Source organism: Balaenoptera borealis (assembly GCF_965194805.1).
Source record: "Balaenoptera borealis genome assembly, chromosome: 3".
In the NCBI taxonomy this organism is placed as follows: domain Eukaryota; kingdom Metazoa; phylum Chordata; class Mammalia; order Artiodactyla; family Balaenopteridae; genus Balaenoptera; species Balaenoptera borealis.
The window spans coordinates 93,629,610-93,641,160 of NC_138866.1; the positions used below are offsets into that span (position 1 = coordinate 93,629,610).

The 11,551-nt window shown below is 38.2% G+C and overlaps 1 long non-coding RNA gene across 1 annotated transcript in view; it reads left to right on the forward strand.

The window, feature by feature from the left end:
- LOC309626775 overlaps nucleotides 1–11,551 on the forward strand; it is a 296,161-nt gene that overhangs the window by 124,495 nt on the left and 160,115 nt on the right. The window lies entirely within an intron of this gene.

The following is an 11,551-nucleotide window of genomic DNA, read 5'->3' on the forward strand; positions in this document are numbered from 1 at the left end:
CTAGTGAGCCTGATCCAGCTCATGGATGACTTCGGTTTGTCTGACACTGAATTTTAGAACACTGAACCTACGTTCAATGCCTGTAGGTGAGACGTGCTCCTTTTCTTCCACAAGCTCTCCTTACAGTCATCCTGATCATAGGTGTCTCACTCCTCTAGACATTCTGATTGTGGAACCCTTACTAGCTAGCCACCACTCCATAGGTAGGACCAGCTTCATGTGTAGGTAAAGTAGGTGCTATTATTTTAGGGGTATCTGGAAGGCAGCACCTCCTTTCTTCCCTCCTTTACTTCCACAAGCCCTGCTTGCTGATGCTTATAACTCTTTTAGACAATTCCTTAGAAAAACAAAAACCTATGTTGGAAGGGAGGAAAACATTTTGAATATTAGCTATGCTTTATAACGTGAGTAGTTAAGTTTAGCAGATCAAGAAAAAAATCGGGGGGGGGCAGGTTTTGATAAGAGAACTTGAGACACTGAGCCTGTGTGTTGGGGTTTGTGTGGGTAGGTTTGAGAAACTCTATGAAGCAGGTAGCAAAGGAATATAAATGGATGGAAGGGCAGAATTTATCTGTAAAATGGGGGTGTACCTGCCACTTAGTATTGTTGGGAGAATTAAATGAAATGATTGTGTAAAGGACTTAATATAATAAGAAAGTAAGTACAGTTACTATTGTTTTTCTTGGTCTGAAAGAATGAACACCTGTCACAATAAACTGGAATGGGAAAGAGGCAGAAGAGTGAAGTGTTCTCAGCTCCTCATCCATCCAAGCTGCACTAGGCTAGAAGAGGAAGCCTCCGTGCCTGTGTCTGGCTGGGTCTCCTCCATGCCAAACACCTGGCCATTTGGAAATAACCAGATGAGTGACTATTTCATTCATAGCTGACATCCTTGCCAAAAGAAGAGATTGCCTAACAGCTGTCTCCATCATAATGGGCTTCTTAGCACTTGTCAGTTTGGCCTAAATGGAGAGAATTTTATGGCCATCATGAGGTCTAGTTTGCCCCCTGTGTGTTTATAGTAAATTACTACTTTTTTCTCCACTGTCTGTTTTTTTTCATGCAGTACCACATCTGAAATGAATTGAAATTGTGCAAAACTAGAAGTGTTCCTAGTGGTTAGGTCATAACTTAATGGAATCTGATAATTTCCAGTTGAGGCAGCTGATAGAATCCACACGTTAATACTACCACCTTATACTAAGTGAAGTTTTACAGCACTTTCCCTTGCACTACGTCTCTTGAGAAAGAGCCTCCAAACATGCATGGGAAGTGGGTAAGGCAGGTAGAAACATCCAGATTTTCTGGATGAAGAAAGTAAAGTATTTCCTGACTTAGATTCCTTGGGTAATGAGGCAGGGAATGAGCAAGGCTTGAAAGGGGTTTACCCAACACCACATGGGGGAGAGCCAGGAACCTGGGACTAGACTCCTCAGCCTTCCAGCAGTGAGTCCTGCTGCAAAGAGGTGGCATGATGGAGGGGCCAAGACTTTGGGATGAGAAATGGACTAGAATCCAGCTCCTTTACTGGCTGGGTCCTTGAGGGCAAGTCTCCCCAAATCCCTGGGCCTCTGTCTTGTCATCAATAATGTGGGGCTTCTTGGGGCAGTTATAGTAATGTGAGAGTTGTCATGAAGCTTAAAATGAGATCGTAATGTTGAAGCATCTGGCACATCTTCTGCCCCCTCCACTGCACGAAAAGAGGTTTCAGGGTGTCATGATCAGCCTAATTACTGAGCATCATTATTTTCAGGCCCAAGGCTTATTGAGATGTTGCCCTATACCAGACACTGTGCTGAGAGCGGCACGTAAATTATCCCTTTAATCACCACATCAACCTTATGAGGAATTTATTATCCCCATTGGATTGATGAGAAAAGTGAGGTATGAAAGACTAAACAGTTTGACCAAAGCATACATTTAAGAAATGGCTGAGCCCAGATTCAAGGCTTCATTGCCTCCTTTTTTATAGATTCGTAGAGCTGAAAGGAACTTTAAAAATCACCTGGGCCACAGGCTCAACTTCCATGTCTCATAACTTAAGAACTTAAGACTTTGACATATCCATCTGAAAGTACACAAATTCCATTCGACTCGTCAGTTTGAAAAAGTTTAATTTAGCCTGACTTTCTACAAGTACAGGTGAGAGTTTCAGTCCCAGAGACCAACTAATACAGGAGATTGAGGAGGGCCCAGCTAACATTCTTTCCATGGGCCAATGCCACACACTTCTGTGGAATATTAGCACCGTGAATGGTGAAGGGTGCTGCTTAGAAATAAAAAGTGACAACTCCCAGCTGGCATTTCTGAATACATGGGGCCTTTCTGAATGAGATGATTTTCCATTTGGGGGAGGGAAGAGTAAGATGTCAATGAAGGCAGGGGCAGGTGTCTGGAACATCCAAAGACAGGAGACTACAGTTTTCCTCACAATTTGAAAATGATAGAAACCTTATATTCATGCATTTCACTAATAGTCTGTACATCCCAGTTTGTTTTTTTTTAACATCTTTATTGGAGTATAATTGCTTTACAATGTTGTGTTAGTTACTGCTGTATAACAAAGTGAATCAGCTATATGTATACATATATCCCCATATCTCCTCCCTTTTGCGTCCCTCCCACCCTCCCTATCCCACCCCTCTAGGTGGACACAAATCACTGAGCTGATCTTCCTTTTGCCATGTGGCTGCTTCCCACTAGCTGTCTATTTTACATTTGGTAGTGTATATATGTCCATGCCACTCTCTCACTTCATCCCAGCTTACCCTTCCCCATCTCCGTGTCCTCAAGTCCATTCTCTACGTCTGTGTCTTTATTCCTGTCCTGCCCCTATGTTCTTCAGACCTTTTTTTTTTTTTTTTAAAGATTCTGTATGTATGTGTTAGCATATGGTATTTGTTTTTCTCTTTTGGACTTACTTCACTCTGTATGACAGATTCTAGGTCCATCCACTTCACTACAAATAATTCCTTTTCTTTTTATGGCTGAGTAATATTCCACTGTATATATGTGCCACATCTTCTTTATCCATTCATCTGTCGATAGACACTTTGGTTGTTTCCCTGTCCTGGCTATTGTAAATAGAGCTGCAGTGAACATTGTGGTACATGACTCTTTTTGAATTAATGGTTTTCTCCAGGTATATGCCCAGCTGTGGGATTGCTGGGTCGTATGGTACTTCTATTTTAAGTTTTTAAAGGAACCTCCATAAGGTTCTCCATAGTGGCTGTATCAACTTACATTTCCACCAACAGTCAAGAGGGTTCCCTTTTCTCCACACCCTCTCCAGCATTTATTGTTTGTGGAGTTTTTGATGATGGCCATTCTGACCGGTGTGATGTGATACCTCATTGTAGGTTTGATTTGCATTTCTCTAAAGATTAGTGATGTTGATCATCCTTTCATGTGTTTGTTGGCAATCTGTATATATTCTTTGGAGAAATGTCTATTTAGATCTTATGCCCATTTTTGCATTGGGTTGTTTATTTTTTTGATATTGAGCTGCATGAGCTGCTTGTATATTTTGGAGATTAATCCTTTGTCTGTTGTTTCATTTGCAAATATTTTCTGCCATTCTGAGGGTTGTCTTTTTGTCTTGTTTATGGTTTCCTTTGCTGTGCAAAGCTTTTAAGTTTCATTAGGTGCCATTTGTTTATTTTTAATTCCATTTCTCTAGGAGCTGGGTCAAAAAGGATCTTGCTGTGATTTATGTCATAAAGTGTTCTGCCTATGTTTTCCTCTAAGAGTTTTATAGTGTCTGGCCTTACATTTAGGTCTTTAATCCGTTTTGAGTTTATTTTTGTGTATGGTGTTAGGGAGTGTTCTAATTTCATTCTTTTACATGTAGCTGTCTAGTTTTCCCTGCACCACTTATTGAAGAGACTGTCTTTTCCCCATTGTATATTATTGCCTCCTTTACCCAAGATAAGGTGACCATATGTGCATGGGTTTATCTATGGGTTTTCTGTCCTGTTCCATTGATCTATATTTCTGTTTTTGTGCCAGTACCAGACTGCCTTGATTACTGTAGCTTTGTAGAATAGTCTGAAGTCCAGGAGCCTGATTCCTCCAGCTCCGTTTTTCATTCTCAAGATTGCTTTGGCTATTCAGAGTCTTTGTGTTTCCATACAAATTGTGAAATTTTTTGTGTTAGTTCTGTGAAAAATGCCATTGGTAGTTTGATAGGGATTGCATTTAATCTCTAGATTGCTTTGGGTAGTATAGTCATTTTCACAATGTTGATTCTTCCAATCCAAGAACATGGTATATCTCTCCATCTGTTTGTATTGTGTTTAATTTCTTTCATCAGTGTCTTATAGTTTTCTGCATACAAGTCTTTTGTCTCCTTAGGTAACTTTATTCCTAGGTATTTTATTCTTTTTGTTGCAGTGGTAAATTGGAGTGTTTCCTTAATTTCTCTTTCAGATTTTTCATCATTAGTGTATAGGAATGCAAAAGATTTCTGTGCATTAATTTTGTATCCTGCTACTTTACCAAATGCATTGATTAGCTCTAGTAGTTTTCTGGTAGCATCTTTAGGATTCTCTATGTACAGTATTATGTCATCTGCATACAGTGACAGTTTTACTTCTTCTTCTCTGATTTGTATTCCTTTTATTTCTTTTTCTTCTCTGATTGCTGAAGCTAAAACTTCCAAAACTATGTTGAATAATAGTGGTGACAGTGGGCAACCTTCTCTTTTTCCTGATCTTAGTGGAAATGGTTTCAGTTTTTCATTATTGACAACGATGTTGGCTGTGGGTTTGTTATATATGGCCTTTATTATGTTGAGGTAAGTTCCCTCTATGCCTGCTTTCTGGAGGGTTTTTTATCATAAATCGGTGTTGAATTTTGTCCAAAGATTTTTCTGCATCTATTGAGATCCTCGTATGGTTTTTCTCCTTCTGTTTGTTAATATGGTCTATCACATTGATTGATTTGCATATATTGAAGAATCCTTGCATTCCTGGGCTAAACCCCACTTGATCATGGTGTATGGTCTTTTTAATGCTGTGTTGTATTCTGTTTGCTAGTATTTTGTTGTGGATTTTTGCATCTATGTTCGTCACTGATACTGGCCTGTAGTTTTCTTTTTTTGTGACATCTTTGTCTGGTTTTGGTATTAGGGTGATGGTGGCTTCGCAGAATGAGTTTGGGAGTGTTCCTCCCTCTGCTATATTTTGGAAGAGTGTGAGAAGGATAGGTGTTAGCTCTTCTCTAAATGTTTGATAGGATTCACCTGTGAATCCACCTGATCCTGGGCTTTTGTTTGCTGGAAGATTTTTAATCACATTTTCAGTTTCAGTGCTTGTCATTGGTCTGTTCATATTTTCTGTTTCTTCCTGATTCAGTCTAGGAAGGTTGTGCTTTTCTAAGAATTTTTCTGTTTCTTCCAGGTTCATTTTATTGGCATATAGTTGCTTGCAGTAATCCCTCATGATCCTTTGTATTTCTGCAGTGTCAGCTGTTACTTGTACTTTTTCATTTCTAATTCTATTGACAAGAGTCTTCACCCTTTTTTTCTTGATGAGTCTTGCTAATGGATTATCAATTTTATTTTCTCACAGAACCAGCTTTTAGTTTTATTGATCTTTGCTATCATTTCCTTCATTTCTTTTTCATTTATTTCTGATCTGATCTTTATGATTTCTTTCCTTCTGCTAACTTTGAGGTTTTTTGTTCTTCTTTCTCCAGTTGCTTTAAGTGTAAGGTTAGGTTGTTTATTTGAGATGTTTCTTGTTTCTTAAGGTAGGATTGTATTGCTATAAACTTCCCTGTTAGAACTGCTTTTGCTGCATCCCATAGGTTTTGGGTTGTCGTGGTTTTTTTTTTTTTATTTGACATTGAATAACCAAATTTTTTTTTTGAATTTTAGAATTTAATTTACTTTTTTATACAGCAGGTTCTCATTAGTTACCCATTTTATATATATTATTGTATATATGTCAATCCCAATCTCACAATTCATCACACCACCACCACCCCCCCTCCCCTTTCCCCCGTTGGTGTCCGTACATTTGTTCTCTACATCTGTGTCTCTATTTCTGCCCTGCAAACCGGTTCATCTGTACCATTTTTCTAGGTTCCACAAAAATGCGTTAATATACGATATTTGTTTTTCTCTTTCTGACTTACTTCACTCTGTATGACAGTCTCTAGGTCCATCCACGTCTCTACAAATGACCCAATTTCGTTCCTTTTTATGGCTGAGTAATAGTCCAATGTATATATGTACCACATCTTTGTTAAAATTTTTATTTATTTATTTATATTCTTTTAATGTTTATTATTTATTTATTTATTTTCCTTATTACTCATCCATTTTACACACATCAGTGTATACATGTCAATCCCAATCTCCCAATTCATCACACCACCACCACCATCCCCCCACCACTTTCCCACTGGTGTCCATACGTTTTTTCTCTACTTCTGTGTCTCACTTTCTGCTCTGCAAACTGGTTCATCTGTACCATTTTCTAGGTTCCATATATACGTGTTAATATACGATATTTGTTTTTCTCTTTCTGACTTACTACATTCTGTATGACAGTCTCTAGATCGGTCCATGTCTCTACAAATGACCAAATTTTGTTCCTTTTTATGGCAGAGTAATATTCCATTGTATACATGTACCACATCTTCTTTATCCATTTGTCTGTCGATGGGCAATTAGGTTGCTTCCATGACCTGGCTATTGTAAATACTGCTGCAATGAACATTGAGGTGCATGTGCCGTTTTGAATTACGGTTTTCTCTGGGTATATGCCCAGTAGTGGGATTGCTGGGTCATATGGTAATTCTACTTGTAGTTTTTTAAGGAACCTCCATACTGTTCTCCATAGTGGCTGTATCAATTTACATTCCCACCAACAATGCAAGAGGGTTCCCTTTTCTCCACACCCTCTCCAGCATTTGTTGTTTGTAGATTTTCTGATGATGCCCATTCTAACTGGTGTGAGGTGATACCTCATTGTAGTTTTGATTTGCATTTCTCTAATAATTAGTGATGTTGAGCAGCTTTCCATGTGCTTCTTGGCCACCAGTATGTCCTCTTTGGAGAAATGTCTATTTAGGTCTTCTGCCCATTTTTGGATTGGGTTGTTTGTTTTTTTAATATTGAGCTGCATGAGCTGTTTATATATTTTGGAGATTAATCCTTTGTCCGTTGATTCGTTTGCAAATATTTTCTCCCATTCTGAGGGTTGTCTTTTCGTCTTGTTTGTAGTTTCCTTTGCTTTGCAAAAGCTTTTAAGTTTCATTAGGTCCCATTTGTTTATTTTTGTTTTTATTTCCATTACTCTAAGAGGTGGATCAAAAAAGATCTTGCTGTGACTTATGTCAAAGAGTGTTTTTCCTATGCTTTCCTCTAAGAGTTTGATAGTGTCCGGTCTTACATTTAGGTCTCGAATCCATGTAGAGTTTATTTTTGTGTATGGTGTTAGGGAGTGTTCTTATTTCATTCCTTTACATGTAGCTGTCCAGTTGTCCCAGCCCCACTTACTGAAGAGACTGTCTTTTCTCCATTGTATATCTGTACCCCTTTGTCATAGATTAGTTGACCATAGGTGCATGGGTGTATCTCTGGGCTTTCTATCTTGTTCCATTGATCTATGTTTCTGTTTTCGTGCAAGTACCATATTGTCTTGATTACTGTAGCTTTGTAGTCTGGTCTGAAGTCAGGGAGTCTGATTCCTCCAGCTCTGTTCTTTTCCCTCAAGACTGCTTTGGCTATTCAGGGTCTTTTGTGTCTCCATACAAATTTTAAGATTTTTTATTCTAGTTCTGTAAAAAATGCCATTGGTAATTTGATAGGGATTGCTTTGAATCTGTAGATTGCTTTGGGCAGTATAGTCATTTTCACAATATTGATTCTTCCAATCCAAGAACATGGTATATCTCTCCATCTGTCGGTATAATCTTTAATTTCTTTCATCAGTGTCTTGTAGTTTTCTGCATACAGGTCTTTTGACTCCCTAGGTACGTTTATTCCTAGGTATTTTATTCTTTTTCTTGCAATGGTAAATGGGAGTGTTCCCTTAATTTCTCTGTCAGATTTTTCATCATTAGTGTATAGGAATGCAAGAGATTTCTGTGCATTAATTTTGTATCCTGCAACTTTACCAGATTCATTGGTTAGCTCTAGTAGTTTTCTGGTGGCATCTTTAGGATTCTCTATATATAGTATCATATCATCTGCAAACAGTGACAGTTTTACTTCTTCTTTTCCAATTTGTATTCCTTTTACTTCTTTTTCTTCTCTGATTGCCGTGGCTAGGACTTCCAAAACTATGTTGAATAATAGTGGTGAGAGTGGACATCCTTGTCTTGTTCCTGATCTTCGAGGAAATGCTTTCAGTTACTCACCATTGGGAATGATGTTTGCTTTGGTTTTGTCATAGATGGCCTTTATTATGTTGAGGTAGGTGCCCTCTATGCCCACTTTCTGGAGAGTTTTTATCATAACTGGGTGTTGAGTTTTGTCCAAAGCTTTTTCTGCATCTATTGAGAGGATCATATGGTTTTTATTCTTCAGTGTGTTAATATGGTGTATCACCTTGATTGATTTGCATGTATTGAAGAATCCTTGCATCCCTGGGATAAATCCCACTTGATCATGGTGTATAATCCTTTTAATGTGTTGTTGGATTCTGTTTGCTAGTATTTTGTTGAGGATTTTTGCTCCTATATTCATCAGAGATATTGGTCTGTAATTTTCTTTTTTTGTAGTCTGTTTGTCTGGTTCTGGTATCAGGGTGATGGTAGCTTCACGGAATGGCTTTGGGAGTGTTCCTTCTTCTGCAGTTTTTGGGAAGAGTTTGAGAAGGATGAGTGTTAGCTCTTCTCTAAATGTTTGATAGAATTCACCTGTGAAGCCATCTGGTCCTGGACTTTTGTTTGTTGGAAGATGTTTAATCACAGTTTCAATTTCATTACTTGTGATTGGTCTGTTCATATTTTCTATTTCTTCCTGGTTCAGTCTTGGAAGATTATACCTTTCTAAGAATTTGTCCGTTTCTTCCAGGTTGTCCATTTTATTGGCATAGAGTTGCTTGTAGTAGTCTCCTAGGATGCGTTGTATTTCTGCAGTGTCTGTTGTAACTTCCCCTTTTTCATTTCTAATTTTATTGATTTGAGTCCTCTCCCTCTTTTTCTTGATGAGTCTGGCTAATGGTTTGTCAATTTTGGTATCTTCTCAAAGAACCAGCTTTTAGTTTTATTGATCTTTGCTATTGTTTTCTTTGTCTCTATTTCATTTATTTCTGCTCTGATCTTTATGATTTCTTTCCCTCTGCTAACTTTAGGTTTTGTTTGTTCTTCTTTCTCTAGTTCCTTTATGTGTAAGGTTAGATTGTTTACTTAAGATTGTTTTGTTTCTTGAGGTAGGCTTGTATTGCTATAAAATTCCCTCTTACAAGTGCTTTTGCTTCATCCCATAGGTTTTGGATGGTCGTTTTTTCGTTGTGACTTATCTGTAGATATTTTTTGATTTCCTCTTTGATTTCTTCAGTGATCTCCTGGTTAGTTAGTAACGTATTGTTTAGCCTCCATGTGTTTGTGTTTTTTACCTTTTTTTCCCTGTAGTTGATTTCCAGTCTCATAGTGTTGTGGTCAGAAAAGATGCTTGATATGACTACAATTTTGTTAACTGTACTGAGGCTTGATTTGTGACCCAAGATGTGATCTATCCTGGAGAATGTTCTGTGTGCACTTGAGGAGAAAGTGTAATCTGCTGTTTTTGGATGGAATGGCCTATAAATATCAATTAAATCTGTCTGGTCTATTGTGTCAATTAACACCTCTGTTTCCTTATTAATTTTCTTTTTGGATGATCTGTCCATTGGTGTAAGTGAGGTGTTAAAGTCCCCCACTCTTATTGTGTTACTGTCGATTTCCTCTTTTATAGCTGTTAGCAGTTGCCTTATGTATTGAGGTGCTCCTATGTTGGGTGCATATATATTTATAATTGTTATATCTTCTTCTTGGATTGTTTCCTTGATCATTATGTAGTGTCCTTCCTTGTCTCTTGTAACATTCTTTATTTTAAAGTGTATTTTATCTGATATGAGTATTGCTCCTGCAGCTTTATTTGATTTCCATTTGCATGGAATATCTTTTTCCATCCCCTCACTTTCAGTCTGTATATGCCCCTAGGTCTGAAGTGGGTCTCTTGTAGGCAGCATATATATGGGTCTTGTTTTTTGTATCCATTCAGCGAGCCTGTGTCTTTTGGTTGGAGCATTTAATCCATTCACGTTTAAGGTAATTATCGGTATGTATATTCCTATTACCATTTTCTTAATGGTTTTGGGTTTGTTTTTGTAGGTTTTTCTTCTCTTGTGTTTCCCACTTAGAGAAGTTCCTTTAGAATTTGTTGTAGAGCTGGTTTGGTGGTGCTGAATTCTCTTACCTTTCGCTTGTCTGTGAAGCTTTTGATTTCTCCATCGAATCTGAATGAGATCCTTGTTGGGTCGAGTAATCTTGGTTATAGGTTCTTCCCTTTCATCACTTTAAATATATCACGTCACTCCCTTCTGGCTTGTAGAGTTTCTGCTGAGAAATCAGTTGTTAACCTTAATGGAGTTCCCTTGTTTGTTAATTGTCGTTTTTGCCTTATTGCTTTCAATAATTTTTCTTTGTCTTTAATTTTTGTTAATTTGATTACTGTGTGTCTTGGCATGTTTCTCCTTGGGTTTATCCTGCCTGGTTCTGTCTGTGCTTCCTGGACCTGGGTCACTATCCTTTCCCATGTTACGGAGGTTTTCGACTACAATCTCTTCAAATATCTTCTCAGAGCCTTGCTCTCTTCTCCTTCTGGGACCCCTGTAATGTGAATGTTGTTGCGTTTAATGTTGTCTCAGAGGTCTCTTATGCTGTCTTCATTTCTTTTCATTCTTTTTTCTTTATTCTGTTCTGCAGCAGTGAATTCCACCATCTGTCTTCCAGGTTACTTATCCGTTCTTCTGCCTCACTTATTCTGCTATTGATTCCTTCTAGTGTATTTTTCATTTCAGTTATTGTATTGTTCCTCTCTCTTTGTTTGTTCTTTAATTCTTCTAGGTCTTTGTTCTTTAATTCTTCTAGTTCTTTGTTAAACATTTCTTACATCTTCTTGATCTTTGCCTCCATTCTTTTCCTGTGGTCCTGGATCATCTTCCCTATCGCTATTCTGAATTCTTTTTCTGGAAGGTTTCCTATCTCCACTTCATTTAGTTGTTTTTCTGGGGTTTTATCTTGTTCCTTCATCTGGTTCACAACACTCTGCCTTTTCATCTTGTCTATCTTTCTGTGAATGTGGTTTTTGTTCCACAGGCTGCAGGATTGTAGTTCTTCTTGCTTGTGCTGTCTGCCCTCTGGTGGATGAGGCTATCTAAGAGACTTGTGAAAGTTTCCTGATGGGAGGGACTGATGGTGTGTAGAGCTGGGTGTTCCTCTGTTGGGCAGAGCTTAGTAAAACTTAAATCCACTTTTCTGATGTTGAGTGGGCCTGGGTTCCCTCCTTGTTGGTTGTTTGGCCTGAGGCGACCCAACACTGGTGCCTACCCAG